The 19294-nt window shown below is 44.6% G+C and overlaps 1 protein-coding gene across 1 annotated transcript in view; it reads left to right on the forward strand.

The window, feature by feature from the left end:
* TMEM163 (transmembrane protein 163) overlaps nt 1–19294 on the forward strand; it is a 217716-nt gene that overhangs the window by 41006 nt on the left and 157416 nt on the right. The window lies entirely within an intron of this gene.

Raw genomic sequence — 19294 nt, forward strand, 5'->3', positions numbered from 1 at the left:
TTTTGAGCTGCATAAGTGCTTAAAACCACTTTTAGTTGTTAATGTGGGGACAATCCAGGAGTTAAGAACTCCAGGAGCTACGCAAAATTACCATGTAGCAAGGCCCTAATAAGTACCTTAGTGTAAACACCCCACCCACTCCCCTCCCTGGCTGGCCCGGATTGGGCCACTGCTCCCCCGTAGGTCTGTGCCTCATTACCCCATTGCTTTCTCTTCCCATGCTGTCTGTCCTAGGGAAGGGTTAACCTGCCTGCCCAGCTGTTGCCTCTGCTGCTGCTTTCTGGGTGGGCTCAGCCTGGAGAAGAGCACCAGCCTGGCAGGCAGGTTAACCCTTCCTTTCCTGATTCCCTGGGACAGACAGTGGGAGCAGCCATACGTAACTGCTGGGGGGGAGTGGGGGGGGGGGGTGAAGATTCTTACCTTTCAGTCCTCCAAGCCCTGGCTGGCCTGAATGTGTAACTGCTCCAAATCTGAGCTAACACTAAGACTGATCAAGATTTGTGTGGCTCACGGTGTAACATATAAGAAGTCCCTTATTGTGGATTACAAACAGACTGAACAGTAGTTAGACTACTGCAGGGCTGTCAAACTTCAGTGTGGCTGACGACTGCACATGCACATCACCCAAGTCATGCTCTGGGGGTGTCTCTAGTTATCACCCCACCACGTAGTCCTCAAAATTCCCTGCCCCACTTCATGGACAGTGCTGGCACTGGCATACCACGTGGGCTGCATGAATGCCAAGTGATATTGTCCCTTCCTCCTCCCCCCCTCCCCCGACTTCATGGGCAGTGTGAAGTCCTTCCGGCTGTATGGGCAGTGCCAGAGGCATGTGGTGCCCTCCTGGACCCTTTTGCACTGTGTGGTAGGGGAGAGGTGGCTGCAGGGGCCTGTTGACTGGAGATTGGACGACAGGTCTGTGCTTCTGTCTAAGGTGGAGGTAGATTTCCTGCGGTGCAGATGAATCAATTGTAACTATTTTATCTGTCTGTACTCTCAGAAAAAAACTGGGTAGGTCTGCAGAATATTTTCACCTGAGCTGGACTGACAAATGTTAGTTTAGAAATAAGGAAGCTCATAAAAATGTCTCCTCATTTCCCCCTCCCCTTTTCAGAGCTGAGTCATGAGGGCTAAGAGCTGCTTAAAAGTACTCTGCCAGATTTGCTATCCACTTCAGTGGAGACAGAATTTCACAATTTGGTTAATGTAATAGTTTTTATCATGCATCAATAAGATAAAAAGGCATCTTTGTTTTGGCCAGGTAGGATTCTGTCTCTAACACAGTAGTTCTCAACCTTCGTAGAAGGAAGGCAACCAGTGGAAAATGCCAGCTCTTAGTTTTTACTATAGAAAGTTTTCTTACTATAGAAAAATAATGGAATACACTAATTCTTTAGTTGCAAAGAACTCAGAAAGATAACTATGGGTCGGAACGTTTTTGTGACACTGTGGATTCTTATATGAAATCTCTGGGTTTATCTTGAGAAACATGCATAAAAGTGTTTGCACACCTAACAGTGCTAATCTTGTGTATAACCCTTAAAAGGGTCTCACAGCACCTCAGGGGACCATGGCATCCTGGTTGAGAATCACTGCTTTAACAGTAATCATCTATCACTTTTTTCATTGTCCTTCCTTTTTTTGGATGTGGAATGTTCATGAAAGTTCTCAGATGGCTGTTTGGCAGCAAACCAGCTTCACATTGGCTTCTGGGTCTGTTGAACATGGACCTCCATTCTAAGCTGTGAATACTTTCTCTTTGGTTTGAAGTAAGCTCTTATCATTGATTGCAGTTTTAAAGTGTCTGTCTGTCTGTCGATATGTATATCTCTTTGACCCAAATAATTGTGGTGAATGTTTGCTATATTTTTGCAAGGATAGCAAATATAATAATAAAAAAATCATTTAGCTATTTCTTACAAAATTGCAAGAAGTGATTGGTTGAATAATTCATATAATTTTAAAAAGGTGGGTTTGCAAACAGTAGGTAATTTTGAAATATGACTTTGAAAAATAATGCACATTTTAATTACCATAACTTGCCTGACAATAAAAGGAATATAAATGTTGGTTGTTGTTGTTCCGTTATCTTTAGCTTCAAAGCAAGATGCCTTCATTTTTTTCTACCAGCCAATCTCTTGGGGTGTTAGCCAGCACTATCAGATACCCACTCAGGCCAGATGTTTCTCAGATGTTTATTTGTAAACCACCAAGCTGTTTTATTTGTAGACCACCAGCTACCATAGACCAGCTCTTACATTTGTATTCTTTCCTTTCTGTTAAAGTGAATTATATTCTTATATCTTTGGCAGGTGAATGCTATAAAAAGCTGGCTGTACAGAACACTAATGTTTATCTTATTCACTTAGCAGGTGTACCTCATTCATGAACCATGGTTCCTTAAACAAGCAAGTCTATAATAACTCTAGATGCATTATACCAGAAACTTAATATAAGGGACATTAATGAATCCTTTTCTCTAGGGTTTTCCTCTGCCTTGGATCACTAATAAGGTGAAGGATTTTCCCCATAGATAAGTACATTACATTTCTGTTTCTGTTTGTGTGTTTGTTTTTTTTCCAAATATCTAACAAATTCTTGACATGCAGTCGCCTGTTGAAGTCAGAGAATTTTTTTGACCCAGTTCTGTGACTGGGTGTGTCTACACATGCATTAGATCTGGGAGCAGTTTACTCATGAGTAAACACTCCTGGGCAGGCACATGTAGGGAAGCGGCAGAAGATTTGCTGCTAAGGGCCACAAACTGCTTTCATTTCCTGGGGCCCTGCAATGGACCCCTGCCACCACCAGGGGGAGCTCTGCTTTGAAGCTGGCAGGGAGCACAGGGGACAACCGTCTCTTGGCCAGGGCTAGGACATTGGTTGACATAGTCCCTCTACCACAGCAGCAGGAAGCTCCCAGCCCTGGCTCTCTGATTGGAGAAAGGGACTTGGAATGAGCGGCAGGGGAGGGGCAGGTTCAAGCTCCCATCTGATGGTGGGGCAGCTAGCAGTGAGCCCCCAGTTGGGCAGGCATTCCCTGCCCAGCTCAGGGCTTGCTGCTAGCTGCCCCACCAGTGGATCAGGGCAGGTGCCTGGGACCTTTCCACCCCTTCAGCTCTTTCCAAGCCCTGTGCCTTGATCTCACGATCGTGGGCTGGGAACTGACCAGGAAAGTTCCTGGGGGGGAACACCTGGGAAGGGACAAGACAGAAGCCATGTTGAAGTAATGGGTCTTCTGACCCAGCCTGTACAAAATGACTGAGAGATTTTGCGCAGAATGTCCTGAATGTCAAAAAACAGAGGGGCTAAGACCACCCAAGGCCCCGTTGGTACTGCTGCCATTGACTGGGTGACCATTTGATAGGATTGCCATGGACATAGTGGGACCTTTTCCCTGCAGCCAGACAGGCTGCCAATTCATCCTGGTAATCATCGATTACACCATCCGGTTCCCCAAAGCTATCCCTCTGCGTTCAGTAACTGCCCCACGATAGCTGGTGCCCTCATGAGATGGATCATGTGGGTCAGGATCCCTTGGGAGATTCTCACAGACCAGGGCAAAAACTTCATGTCCAAGATCCTGCGGGGGGCGGTATGTAACATGCTGAAAATCAAACAACTCAGGACCTCCATCTACCTCCCCTAGACAGATGGACTAGTGAAGCACTTCAGTTGGACACTGAAGGGGATGATATGGGTATGCATATGGGGTGACCCTCGGGGGTGGGATGCAATGATACTGTTTTCAATCGGGAAAGTCCCCCAAGCATCCACCACTTATGCCCCATTCGAGCTGGTCTTTGGCCATGATCCGAGGGGACTCCTCGGTGTAATCTGTGAAGGATGGGGAACTGGACCACCACAGGCTGTGACTGACTTTTGAGACAGGTTGAAGAGGGCCCTGGCAATAGCTCAAGAGAATCTAGGACAGAGACAAGAGAAACAGAAACAGCACTATGACATGCACCACGGAAAGAGAACTGAAGGCAGGAGACTGGGTGCTAGTGCTACTACCTGATAGTTCACACAAGTTATTAGCTTGATGGCAGGGTTCATTCCAAGTAACCAGGTGCATGGGGCCAATCAACTATGAGGTGCTTCAGATAGAACCCACTAGGAGAAAACAAATCTATTATGTTCATTTATTGAAGGAGTGGTGCCAAAGGGAGGGATGGATGATACAGAATCCAATTGAGTGGAGGATGAAGAAGGCATCGGGTAATGTGGGGCCCCTGCAAAGTACGCTGGGCAATCTGGTGGTTGCACCAGAGGAGAAAGCGGAACTCCTTAACCAAATCTTCACCTCCGTTTTCTTGTGCAGGGACCGGGGCTTCCCCGCTGTGATGCTAGACGAACTCGAGGGGAATGCCTCCAGACCTCAGGTTGGGGAGGACCGGGTTAGAGAGCTTCTGGAGGGGTTGGACATGTTCAAGTCAGTGGGTCCAGATGCTCTCCACCCCAGGGTGTTGAGGGAGCTAGCAGGGGTTATTGCAGGGCCCTTGGCATGGCTTTACGAGTGCTCGTGGTGCTTGGGCCAGGTGCCAGATGATTGGAAGATAGCTAACATGGTCCCCATCTTCCAAAAAGGGAAGAGAGAGGACCCGGGCAACTATAGGCCCGTCAGTCTTACCTCAATCCTAGGGAAACTCTTTGAGAAGATCCTTAAGGAGCACATCTGTGATGGGCTGGCTTCAGGGATGATGCTCAAGGGCAACCAGCACGGTGCCATTAGGGGCAGGTCATGTCAGACCAACTTGATTGCCTTTTATGATCAGGTCACAAAGGCAATGGATGCAGGTGTCGCTGTGGACATAGTCTTTCTAGACTTCAGCAAGGCCTTTGACACCGTCTCCCACCCCATCCTCATTAAAAAACTAAGTGATTGTGGCATTGATGCCTACACAGTCAGATGGATTGCAGATTGGCTCAAGGGTCGTACTCAGAGGGTGGTGGTGGATGGGTCATATTCGACCTGGGGAGAAGTGGGCAGCAGAGTCCCCCAGGGCTCGGTCCTTGGGCCTGCACTGTTCAATTTCTTTATCAGCGATTTGGACGATGGGGTGAAAAGCAACCTGTTTAAATTTGCTGATGATACCAAAATTTGGGGTGAGGTGAGCACGCTAGTAAGGAGGGAAAGATTGCAGCAAGATCTGGATAGGTTACAGGAGTGGGCTAACATAAACAGGATGCGTTTCAATACTGACAAGTGCAGGGTGCTGCACTTAGGCAGTAGAAACCAGCAGCACACTTATAGAATGGGAAACTCCCTTCTTGAGAGCACAGAGGCAGAAAGGGATCTTGGAGTCATTATTGACTCCAAAATGAACATGGGCCGACAATGTGAGGTCATGGTTGGCAGGGCTAACTGGACCTTGTCGTGCATCCACAGGTGCATCTCAAGTAGATCCAAGGAAGTAATCCTCCCCCTCTATGTGACGCTGGTCAGGCCACAGCTGGAGTACTGTGTCCAGTTCTGTGCCCCCCACTTCAGGAGGGATGTGGACAACATTGAAAGGGTCCAGAGGAGGGCCACCCGCATGATCTGGGGACAACAGGGCAGACCCTACAATGAAAGACTGTGGGACCTGAACCTGTTCAGCCTTCACAAGAGAAGGCTGAGGGGGGGACCTGGTGACTGTCTATAAACTCACTAGGGGGGACCAGAAGGGTTTGGGGGAGATACTGTTTCCCCTAGCGCCCCCTGGCATAACAAGGAATAATGGACACAAGTTGTTGGAGAGCAGGTTTAGATTAGACATCCGCAAGAACTACTTCACAGTCAGGGTGGCTAGGATCTGGAACCAACTTCCAAGGGAAGTGGTGCTGGCTCCTACCCTGGGGGTCTTTAAGAAGAGGCTTGATACCTACCTGGCTGGACTCATTTGAGTCCAGTATTTCTCCTGCCCAGGCGGGGGTTCGGACTTGAAGATCTACAAGTTCCCTTCCGACCCGACTTCTATGATTCTATGAGTGTGAAGAACTAGAAGGAGACAGGGAAACTCAGAGGTTGGTGGAGACCCTGCCAAGACCTGAGGTAGATAGCTGACTCAACTCTGAGCAGTGAATGACCTTGGAGGCCCTAATAATTGAGTATCATGATGTGTTCTGTGAGACCCTGGCGGAGTAGGTCACCACATCCAGAGGAGTAGGTCACCACATCCAGACCCCACCCAGACAAATTGTACACAATCATTGGAGAAGGCTATTCTGACACCTGTGGCTCGCGGTCAAGCAGGAAATTGATGTGATGAAAATGTTGGGCATCATTGAGGAGTCCCAGAGCTCTTGGAGAAGCCCGGTTGTGGTGGTCCCAAAGACCGATGGTACCATAAGATTGTGTATCGATTATCGGAAGGTAAACAAAATAGCAAAGTTTGACTCTTTTCAGATGCCCCAGATACAGGACATGCCGGAGAAGGTTGGCCAAGCCAAATACATCTTGACCTTGGACCTCACTAAGGGCTATTGGCAGATCTCGATGGTACCGGCTGACAAGGAGAAAACTGCCTTTGGAATTCCATGGGGCTTATTCCAATTCAAGAGGATGCCCTTTGGGCTCCATGAGGCAGCTGCCTCACTGCGCCTGATGGACTGACCGTTAGCACCCGATCAGGAATATGCAGCCACGTATATTGATGACATGATTGTCTCCTCTGATAACTGGTAAACACACTGCCAACACTTACAGGAGATTCTCAATGAATTCTGACAGGCCAGGCTGACCACGAACCCCCGGAAGTGCACCCTGGGAAAGAGGGAGACCCAGTATCTTGGGTTTATGGTTGGACAGGGGAAGATATAGCCCATAGCTGATAATGTGGCAGCCATCCAACAGCACCCATTACCACAAACACTCACAGCTATGATCTTTCTTGGGTTTCACTAATTACTACAGACACTTTATCAAGGATTTCTTGGAGAAGGCAGCGCCCCTGACAGAGATGACCAGAGAATGGAGGAACCGGATTCAGTGGAACCCCTGGGCTATCCTAGCCTTTGAACAAGTTAAGACAGCCCTGTGCCAACGGGAACAAGAGAGACCAATAGCCTTTGATAGCAAAAAGCTGACGCCCACGGAGACATGATATTCTACAGTCAAGAGGGAGTGCTTGGCCATCTGGTGGGGGGCAGAACTCTTTTGTTATTACTTACTAATAACAAAAGTACGTATTAATCTCGGACCATGTGCCCCTGCGCTGTCTGTGAACCACCAAGCTAGATAATGCCTGGCTAATGAGATGGTCTCTTGCTTTACAATCCTATTATTTTACAGTGAAGCACCAGGCAGGAAAGAAGAGCGAGTTGATTTCCTGTCATGCACCGAAGTCACAACAGATACTAGCATGAGAGCGAAGGGTTTGGCCGGCCGGGTCGTGGGTTGTGAAGACTCGGCAACTCTATTTTTGGAACAAAGCGGGGAGGTGTGTAACAGGGGCTCGGGTGGAACCCCTGTCACTGGGGAAAATCTGAGGCACAGGTGAATAGGGAAGCTGGGACACAGTGAGGGGGAGACTGGCATATGGGTAGAAGATGAGGGTAATAACGGCTACTGCCAGACATAAAAGGCGGGGCTAGTGATGAAACAGATGCCCTCTCCGACACTGGAGAGAAGTTACCACTGAGGTGGTGGAGTACAGAGGACGTTGTGAATGGGAACATAAGAAGCAGGCCCCAGGCTGGTGAGACGGGGATACTTACCAAAGGGGCAGTAGCTGACGATCGGCCACCAAGATCCCAGGGATGCAGAGAATGCAGTCTCTTGGAGGACAATCCTCAGAGACGTCCGGCTCTTGACAGAAGTGGTGGGGAGACCGTCACAGTCGAGGAAGGAGTGGCAAAGGAGCTCCACTCAGAGTGCAGGGGCCAACAGCTGGCTGGCAAGATACTGGGGTGGGGTGTTGAGGAATAGCCCCCCAGATAACAAGCTTCAGAGACAACTGGCTCACAATGGAGCAGTGGAGAGACCTCTGCGACCAGGACTAGAGCAGCTGGGAAGCTGCAATCAATTAAGCAGAGATACAGCCACTCCCATGTTAATGAGGCAATTAGCACAGCCTTCCACATTGTAACCACTTCAATAAAACAGGCACTTGGTGAAACAATCACCTGAGTGGTCTGATCCTTCTCACCCCTCCCCTCAGGGATTAACATCAAATCTTTTTGCATCTCCTTAGTCGTGGCAGGAGACTCTTGAGGAAAAGAGGTGGCAGATAGCTGACTCCCGCCTACAGTAGCTTAAAGTGAGGCAGAAGGCAGGGTAGGATGGCACATTAGGGACTTCATTCATAAAAGCATAGGTTTCATTAGGCAACAAATTACTTTATCAGATGCTATGAATGGACCTGCAGAGATCAGGGGCACTAAAATAGAAAATAATAAAGTAATTGAAATACGAAGCATAGGGAAAGAGGGAGGAAGGGTTAGGGGATTTAGCAGTACAGGCATTCATTTCTGTTGAATCCTAGTGTATGGGCTTTGCAATCCCCACCCCTGCTGCCCACCTGGGAGGCTGGGGTGGCAATGAGAAGCTAACGGGCCAGTAACTAAGCCTGGGGACAGCCTCTCTAAACCCAGTTACTGGTCCCTGGGTTTTGCAGGCTGGCAAAGCCTCTGTCTCTTTCCCCCAATCTGGGAGTTACAGGTTTGGGGAAGAGGCAGGGAGTAGCATGTGCTGCTCCCCTCCCAGACCATTTCTGGAGGGAAGGAGAGCAGCAGGGCAAAACCTCCAGCTCCTCCTCCAAACTGCATAATCTCCATCTTAGGGAAGAGTCAGGGAACAGCAGTTGCTGCTCCCCTTCCCTCCTGGCCTGAACCTGGGAGGGACCGAACAAACATTCACTATTGTGAGAGGCACTGTCTCGCAAGGGAAATTTTCTACATTGAGACCTGGAAGATCTTTCTCCTGGAATGGGGTATTTTTCCCCCAGGATAAGTTAACTGAGTGCTTGTACACTTCTTATTTCTAACAGGAGAATGGTGAATCTCCTGTTAGAAGTATAACACCTGTATGATCCCCTTTCTGATTGGGGATCCAAAAGATGAAGATCCAATGATGTTATGGTGGATCCAAGTTACCAGAGAGTTGTGAGGATAGCAGTCGTGATGCTGGGGCTTGCTTATTTCTGTCCACCTGTCATCCTGGCCTTGGAGTGTCACATTATGCTTCCTTCCGGCTAGGTTACTAAATTCAGGATTTCAAAAGGAGTGGTGGGTGAAACAGCCCATCCTTTAATTGTTTTGTCCATCAATTAAACCTAATTTGTGGCATGTCTCCTTTGGTCCAATGATTAGTGATTCCATACTCCTTTTGTTTATCAGGAAGTATGTTAACCCAGTCCTTGGGTTATATTAGCAGAGCTTTTTGTTTGGACAAATTCATGGTTAGTAAGTTTATTGAAAAGGTTGATTATGTGATTCTGAAAGTGTAATATAAATGGCTTTTGTAAAATGTTGTCATTTGTCTTCCTTTTCCAAACCAAAGTTTTATAGAGAACTGTAACTTTTAAATAGGCTTTCTTTCCATACACAGGAAGTCATTGGGAGGAAACTTCAGAAACGCATATTTGATTAAGTAGAGGCAGTAGGGACTGTTTGACTGAATAAAAAAGTTACATTTGCTGTACCTTGGGTCCAAAGGAAATACCACAATTTCGGCTTCAGTGGAAAGTGGAGTTTCTCAGTATCTTAGATTTAGGTCGCATATGGAATATATTATATCATATTAGTAACAAAAGTCACAGATAGAAAAACTGTACTTCAGAGAGAGACACTTAACAGTGATGTTATAATACTAGATAATGTTAAAACATGTTAAGTGAAGTTGCTGCAAAAATATATTTTTATATCTATAAATATATGTCTACTGAGGAAATGAAAAATCTCTGTGGATTAAGTACCTGTGGACAGCTGACCAAAACAGCAGAGACTCCTGGTCTTTGTTGCGTTGTATTGCGGTGTTACTGGGAATTAGTAGCAAATAACATGTGCTGCAAGAATGAAAGATTATCAGAGAAAGGGGAAATCTGAGATGTGAATGATTCTGAGCTTGCAGACATAAAATCCGAATCAATACCTTAGTAAGAACGGCACTGTGCCACCTTTTCTTAATGGATTTCAGAGAGATAAATTGATAGGTCAGTAAGGTACAGATTCTCAGGTCATAATTATATGTCTAATATATTAAAATAATAAGACAGAGAAAAATAGTTGAAGAGGTGAGTGAAAATACGTATCTAAGCTATCACCAGAGTTCCTGTACCTCCATACTTGTAGGGAATACTAGTAGCATTTTGGCAAGAAGTCTTTGCCAGTTTAGCTAGTTAATCAAATGAACCAGTTTGTCACATGCCTTCATAGTTGTTGTTGTTTTTTTTGTTAAAAATATTGCTTGCCCATTAGTAAATGAAGTCTAAAGCTTGCTATGGAAATGAAGCTGAGGAAGGGAAATAATCTAAGTCTTTGTAGGAAGCTGGTCTGTTCCTTTAAGAGAGAACAGTCAGCCTTGTTGAGAGAGCCCAGCTGCAGGATATTTGGATAGACATATGGAGTGCCTTGTTAGGAGCTTTAAAAAGATCCCAGAAGAGTAAGCAGAAGAGGAAGAAGCAAGCTGTGAAAGTTGTCTTTTGTCATTTGTACAAAGGTATTTTCTTTAATATTTGTTCTGTTGTCTTGAACAAGTTAAACTGTAGCATGAAATGGTTATGGCTGGCAGGCAGTATATTTTTAGGCAAGTTGCTTTATCTTTCTGTGTCTAAGTTTCAGCATTTTTAAAATTTTGGTGATATTTATTTTATTTGTAAAGCTCTTTATGATCTGTGATGATAATACTGTATGTAAGTTTTGTATTGATTTTGTAGATTTCATAGACATTAGGGCTGGAAGTGACCTCAGAAGATCGAGTCCAGTCCCTCGCCCAAAGGGCAGGAAGTCAGGTAGGGTCATAGGATCCCAGCAAGATAAGCATCCAATTTACTCTTGAACGTGTTCACTGTAGGTGCTTGAACCACCTCTGATGGCAGGCTGTTCCAGACCTTGGGGCTGATGATCAACTGTCATTATTTTCTGTTTTTCAATTAAGTACTATATTTTTTTCTCTGGTCTTTTAGTGTTGTCGCTATTCTTCTGTGCCTTTATGATATAAAATATTTGTCATTTTAAATAAATATTTTAAGTGTTGCAAAAATCATTGTCAGTGATGCATAAAGTTCAAACCTTCTAAAAATTAAGTTGTATTTGTTTCCATCATTTTAATTTTTGGTTTATATTCAGAATGTATCACATTTAATCTCTCTAACAAATATTTCAGTTTTTAATGTAGGCAAGAAAACTGTTGCATTTTTTTCCTTTTTTGCCAAGTTTATTATTAAAAAGAATTTTATATCTCGTATCTAACAGTTCAATCCTACAAACCTTAGCACCTGTGAACAGCCGCACAGAAATCAGTTGAAATACTTATGTAGCTGAAGTTACTGATATGTATGAGGATCATAGGGCCAAAACCATTTACGATCTATATTAACAAATTTCATAATCTTAGTAATCCTTATTTGGAATTAGAAAAGTTGCCTGGCACTATTAGCTTTTAAAAGTATGTGATATAATGTGTATATAGTAATACATTTGGTATTTTCAGTTATAATTTAATTTTGAGATGTATTCATCTATGAGGAGGGACTGTGTGATGAAATTAAAATTTTTATTCATTGCCTCAATAAAACATTCATGACATTGAGACTAATTTAATAAAGTTGTATAGAGTTACAAATCCTGACAAAGTAAATTAAAGCTGTCTGCCCACATCATGTTGAGACTTTCACAAGAATTCTCTTAGAACATGCACATTTATAGCAGGTAGAGGTTTTCAGATGCAAATTAAGTGGTCCTTATTAAAAGAAAATTAGACATCACAGTGCAGTTTTACCATGACCCTAACCTTTCATCTCTGCATCCAAGCTGCTTTATAGCACAAAGGGAATTTGCCAGGCTGTTGAAACAGTGGGCAATCACTAAATCTGATGCAAAGGCACATCTTCCATATTCCAGGAAGAGCAAGTGTTGATTGAACACATTTGCAGAATATCCCATAAGCCATGCAGTTCTGTTTATAGTTCTTGCCTTTGCTCTAGAGGATATTGATCTCTCTTTGCTTACAATGCTACAACAGCCACCAAGAGCAGACAAAAAAAGGGGGAAAAATCACAACCCTCCTCTCCCTCCCACCCCCGCAAAAAATCTCATCCAGGAAAACAATTATATCTGCAAAGATTATGTTCATGTTTAGTAATTACTACAGTATTATACTAATAAATATTTGCTAATAAAAATCCACCATCTTTTAATCTGAATCATATACCTATTTATATGAGATATCATTGGCATAATGTATGTAGAGGAATATTTTGCCCCCATTGTTTGCAGGCAGCCATCACCTGAGACAGCGGAGGGAGCTTGGTTAACATCCTCTGTGTTTCTTGAAATTGTCCCTCATTCTCTATGAAGCATGTTGGAAATTAGCAGCTGTGAGTTCACATATCCACCATCTCCTTGGAGAGAGGAAGCTGACTCTTGCTTCTGGAAGGGAGGATTCCAGTCTTCCCTCCGACTTTCATACTCAGTGTTACAAACATTATTCTAAGCTTGGTTGGTTTGAGGGGGTGGGGGGAAGGCAGTTGTGCATGGTGCAAGATTTTTATCCTAGTCTATCTGATTTTTGATCCTGGGGGTATACATTTGTTAGTACAGTCCCACTTTTGTTGTCTGCTGCATCCTTGGTTTCCCCCATTAATTTAGATGAACAGGAAAGGTTCTTTGAGTAGATGTGATATCTTTTGTTAGACCAAACTGAGCACAGGCAGTCCACAGACTTACGACACAAGTGGTTCCTGAAAACCACATCTTAAGCTAAAACGTTGCAACTCGGAACCGATTTTCCCATAGGAAACAATGTTATAAATGGGGGATTGGTTCCTGAACCAAGGCCTGATGCCCTATTTTCACCAAAAGTAACCCAGAATTTTGTACACAGTCCATTATAGATGAGTAATATAGCTGCATTAATGTATTTATATTGTAAATAGCAATCATTGATTTGGAAGGACTTCTTTGAGGGGACTTTGCTGGACTTTTTTGATGGGTTCTTGTCCATAGGTTTGTCTGGAGTCTTGTCTGCTTTCTTAAAGAAAGTGTCCAACAAAGTTTGGACAGATGTTCTTCAGAGAGAAGGGCAACACAGCAAACTTATTCACTGGCATGGCTTGGTGTCAGATCAAGTGTTGTAAAGTCTAAACTGACATCAGAAAGTTGAAACAGGATGTCAATTTATAAACGTTGTAAGTGCAAAATGTTGTAAGTCGAGGACTGATTGTAGTTGGAACAAAGTTCTTTTCGAGCTTTTGGACACAAGCACCCTCCTTCAGGCATTGGGAGACTGCTGTTGTATGAAATATACAAGGTAGGAAAGAAGTTAGTGTGCTGGGAGGTCAGTGAAAATGTAAATAAGTGGAAGTTTGGAAAATGGTGGGTAGAGAAGGGAGGGGAGGGGAAGAAAGAGGGGGAAATAATGGGTGAAGGAATGCAAAAGGTAATCATGGGAGACCCTGCTGTAGTTTAATTTAGATGGAGACTTTTCCTCAGCCAGTACTTTCACTGAATAGTATCTTAAGTTTATGGATTCATAGTTGTTAGAGGCTGGAAGGGACCACACAAGATCATTGGGTCCAGCCCCCCTGCACTTGGGCACAAAAGACTGCTGAGGTTGGATGACTCCAGCAAGGTGTGTTTCAAGACTTTTTTTAAACATCTCCAGGGTAGGTGACTGTACCACCTCTGGGGAGAATCTGTTCCAGACCCTAGGTACTTGAATCGTAAAGAAGTTTTTCCTTATGTCCAATGTGAAGCGATCTTCAAAAAGTTTGTGTCCATTGTTTCTTGTCTTCCCCTGGAGGGCCTTGGTGAACAGATGCTCCCCCAGGTCCTGATGTACATCCTTAATATACTTATAGGCTGCCACCAAGTCTCCTCTAAGTCTTCTTTTCTCCAGGCTGAGCAGTCCCATGTCTTTCAGCCTCTCTTCATATGACCTGCTCTCCAGACCTTTAATCCTGTGTGTGGGCCTCCTTTGGACTCTCTCTAGCTTCTCCACATCCTTCCGGCAGCATGGTGCCCAGACCTGGATGCAGTACTCCAGCTGCAGTCTTACCAAGGCCGAGTCCAGCAGAAGGATGACATCCTTAGTCTTGCTTGAGATGCGTTGGTAGATATATGCCAGTGTTTGATTTATTCTGCCAGTTACAGCATTCCATTGGTGGCTCATGTTCATTCTGTGGTGTATCACGACACCCAGGTTTCTACAAGAGAAGTTCAGGAACAATGTCTTGAGGTCCGAGTGAAATCAGCAGAAACTCTGCTTCAGTTATTTGTTGTTTTCTCAACAGTTACCCTTAATATTTCAGAAACAAGTTTTCAGAAAAATGTGCGGCACAAAGTCAGATCGGAGTACCAGTTGGTGAACCCAAGAATAGGGTCGCAACTTTTAAAACTTCAGTCTTTCAGCTACTCTGCAATCTCAAGTTAATAAGAAAAACTGTTTAAAAATACTGTGTTCCTCTAGTGTTAATATTCCGGGTGGGTAAGAAGCAATTTTTATTACGTGCTTGTTTTATAAAAAAAAGAATTAAACAATAATACAAAATCAATTAGTTACCATGTCCTAGTGGCTTGCAATTACTCAGTTCAGTGCAGGTAGTTACTATGTTATGTTAGCTTTCAGTGACTCAGTACTTTGCATATAATTGCAATAACTTGATGATAATATCAAAATGTAATACTAGAGACAGCCATTGATTTATGACTGCTACTTCACCCAGTGTATGATGGTAAGTTATCAGAAACATTTCTTTACATCTGGGCCATCTAATTAGAGGCCTCAAAGACGTTAATTTGCAGCTGGCTGCCATCCAGTCACTGCTTCATCTATTACTCAAGCTGCAGGCGCAGCTGGGGTCTCCAGGATCCCCCCTCCCTCCTCTGTCTTTCATTTCTTGCCCCCACCCCAGGGGGTGGGGCAACACGATACAGCACAGATCGTGATGCTGGCAGAGCCTGCAGCCTAGGGTACTTTCATGGCACAGTAGAGTGGAGAAGCCTGTGGCTGGGAGTTGAGGATAATACCAGGATGTCTGCACATATGACGCAGAAAGGGGCCTAGATTATGGCATGGGGAGACCAGTGGCTTCTGCAGTCCCCAGCTGCTTAGAAGTTGAACAGCCCTGTTCCACATCATAATGCAACCTCCCAAATGGCCTATGGAGCCATCCATATCTGGCCCATGGGGATCCCCCAAGATTGGCAAATGTGGTGGTAGAGGAGCAGTGGCAATAAACACAACCACCTTCCCCTGCTGCCAAATTCCCAACCCCTGCACAGCAAGTTGGGGCCAGGTTATGCCCTCTTCCCCCTGCCATGGCTGAATGAGGCCAGACCCTGCCCCCTCCTGGGCTGCATTGGCTTGAGCCATGCCCTCTTTCTCCCATGCAGCTGGGCCATGCCCCCTTTCCTGGTGGGGCCAGGTTGGGGCTGGACCATACCCCTTTCCCTCCCCTTTATGGGCCTGGGCTAGAGGTGGGATGCCCCTTACTACCTCAGTGTGACCAAATGGGGTCCTGCTGTGACTGCCTCATGATGGATTGAGACTATCAGACAGATCCAGCCTGTGTATGGCCTGGGCACTGCCCATCTGGCCTGCTGACCAAAAGGGTTGAGCATCACTGATTTAGACTGTCAGTGTGCAGATATCAGCACTCCTGACTTGCCTTCCTATCTTCTTCCTCTGTCCTGTGCCATTCAACAAAACACAGGGGAAGAAAACAGAGGTAATCATGAACAAGCTTCCTTTCTAAACCTAATCTTCAAATTCAGCCACCAAGCCACCTTTGATAGAAGCAGCTGATCTTGTTAGAACAACATGCTACATGCACCAGAAACCAGTAATTCTAAGCGTGTTTCTCAAGTGACTGGATAGCTGTTGCTGCTTTCGAGTGCATATATATATTTTCCTGGTGTTTTTTTGGTTTGAATTGCGAAGGTTTTGCTGTAAATGGAGACATCAACAGGTGAATCAGCCACTCATCACTCTGAATCACTGGAAAACATGACAAAACAACTAATTAGATGCCAGCTTAAGCTTGGGCAGACCTAAGACTTGTGTTCTGTCCATTTTATGACACATTTCCAGTGGTTGCCATGACAACGCTGACATTTGAGCATTTTGTGAAGTTCTCTTAGTTTAAATATTGTATAACTGACCGTACATCTTTTATAGTCTTCCTGTGGCTGCTGTTTGTGATGGGTGCAAGAATCCTGTTTAATCACACAGAATAATACAATGAGATCCAGCATACTATACTGATAGAAAAATACCAATACAATCAAAATAAATTGACACAAAAAATTAAAAGAAGAATTCCAACAGGCAAACTCAGCACCATGCCAACGCTCTCTTGAACAGAAATGGCCAGAATGGGTTTTGACAGTAACAGAATTGGAGAACGGAGATGATGGCAGGATTCATGTTTGAGTGGCTTGCTTCACAAGATGTATGTTGCTGAGCTAGGAAAGCATGAGAACAGACTTGGGAAGAAATTCCTGGAGGAAAGCTTGTCCTCAGTGGATAGAAAACATTTTTGCACTTCTTAAAAGGCCAATTGAGGCACCAGCAATGAGAAGTGGAATGGCAATGACCAAGGAAAAGATGGGTGGACCAGCAAGGAGGCCCTTTAGAACAACATGCTTTCTTACTTCATAAGACATTTTTGAACCCCATGCTCTTGACGTTGTTCTTACTTTCCAGTGGATGCAGTGAGATCAGCATTTGATACTTTACTTAACAGTTTGCTCTTCCATTCTAGTAAAATTAAAAGTTTAAAGAAGTTCAACAGTTGAGGCTTCAGCAGCTGATAGTACGGCATATTGCATTTAGAACTAGTCAGGAATATTTGATGACATGTCTTCATAAGAAAATGCTGACCTGCAGGGAAGAGTCAGTATAAATGAATTCTAAACTTTTAAAAAATGAAAAAAAATTACAAAATGGTCAAACTATTTTGTCTAGATACTTTTAAAGCAAAAAACCAAGTTTCCCCACTTGACATGACTTTTCATTTAGAAATTTAAGCCAATTATATTAAAAAAATAGATCAAAATAAAAATGAGATGTTTCGGAACTATTGAAGTGCACCATTTCAATTTATCAAAGCTTTAAAAAAATGACTTAAGTTGATCTCTCAGAAAAAAAAGTTTTCACTCCAAATAAGGAAAGGAAATATTTTTCAAATCTAAAGTATTTCATACAAGAAAAAAAAACCCTGTTTCAGATCTAGCTGGATTTCAAAGAGCCATGCGAGAGAGATGCTGCTTGCACATTAAATGCATGTATTGGAGAATCTTTAGAAGGCTTGAAGGTAGCTTCTCATATAATTTAGACAAGTGTATATCAGAAGCAACTCCTCTGGCTTCTTTTCTAGGCTTAGAAAGAGTTTTAAGATTTCACTAGAAAAAAAAATCTTTATTTTTACAATAGTCAGCTAAAGAAGTTATATACATACAATACCAGCACATAGCATTTCCAGCAGGGAAGATGCATCAGAACGGTTAAATTGCCTCCTAAGGAACTTGCACGTTTCCTCTGCTCAAGTTTGGGAGGTCTCAGAGATCATTTCCACCCAGACCTAAAACCGGCTTCTTGTTGAAGCGGTGCTCACACAGCAGGTCACTGACCACATAACTTGTCTAATAACCTATTACAATTCCAAATTTAGTACCAAATGCACTAAAAAAGAGAAAGTGAATGCGGAATATATATTCAGAACTGCTGATTCTAAAGCCCCTGGAGAGGAAAAGATTTACATCTAATTGATCTTTGCTTGTCACTGCTAAAACAAAAAAAAAAGATTCATATGGTTATTATGATGGGGCATATGTCTGAAAGGGTAAGGTTTGATTTTAGGACAGTTGGTGAAGTCAGCAGAGATGGATCCAGAGGGGTTCAGTGGCATGACTGTGCCTCCCTTTTGCACCGGTAGGGTTGTCAATTAATCTGCATTAATGTGTGCAATTAATGCAAATACCAATGTGTTAATTGCACATATGGTTTTGGAGCCTGTGCCTGGGCAGCCCTGCAGTGTCTCTTCGACATGGTCACCACTGCCTCTAGACTGCCCCTTACGGCAGCCCTGGCAGTGCAAAGAAGCAGCAGGACATTTCGGGCAAGGACTCCGGGGCAGCTGCAGCAGGAAGAACCTAACAGCAGTGAGGAAGAAGGGCTGCTTTTCTCCTGCACCCAGCAACAACTTTGGGCCAGTGCCACTGCATTACCCCTCTGGACTTCCCTGCTGCCTGTGCGCCACTGCTGCAGCTGTCCAGGGTAAGTGTCCTGTCCTGCCCTGCCCCCGTCCCTCAGCTGAGGTCACCTCCCAGCTGCAGCACTGTGTGCCCTGTGCCAGCCGAGCTCCAGGAGCTTCTTGTGGGCCAAATTTTGGGGTGAGGGGCAGCAGCAGGGGTGCGGATTGGGAGTGAGAGGCACTGGCAGAGCCTGGCGGGTTGGAAGAGACTGGGTTGGAAGTGAGGAGCACCAGCAGGACCAGGGGTCTGTGGGTACTGCATAGTTTGTATTCTGTGTTGTAACTGACATCAATTTATTTAAAAAATATAGAAAAAAATCCAAAAATACTTATAAAATATGGGATTCTGTTATTGTTTAACTGTGCGATTAAAATTGTGATTAATCACAATGATTAATTGTGATTAATTTTTTTAATAGCTTGACAGCCCTAGACTGGAGCCCACCATGGGAGCCTATAGGGACGTTTTAAAGTCCCTAAAGTAGTTGAAAATCTTTCTTCTCTTCCCCTTGCTGCTTAAAGGCACTCCACTTCCTCCGCCTGCCTCTCCCTGCTGTCCCAGGGACAGAGAAACACCAGATCCGTTCCTGTCCCCTGCATGGGGCTGAGCTCAGCTGGGGACAGGGACAGCAGCATGCCCACTCCAGGAGTGAGCAGGGTAGGGAACCAGTCCTCAGCTGCCCTGTTGCTGCTGGCCCCTGCTCTGCCCAGCTGGCTCTGGATTCCCTTCCCCTGAACAGTAGAGAAAACAGAAGCAGAAACCAGGGAAGTGGCAGGGGGCAGGGAGAGGGGCATGCCTCAGAGCAGGAAGGGTAGGGGAGGCAGGATTTTCACCTGCTTTAGGGACTTAAAAAAATTCCCCAGAGGCTTCTTTGGCTTGATCTGCCTGCATTGGTG

The sequence above is a fragment of the Crocodylus siamensis genome, chromosome 4, assembly GCF_052110815.1.
Source record: "Crocodylus siamensis isolate JL-2025a chromosome 4, ASM5211081v1, whole genome shotgun sequence".
NCBI lineage: Eukaryota > Metazoa > Chordata > Crocodylia > Crocodylidae > Crocodylus > Crocodylus siamensis.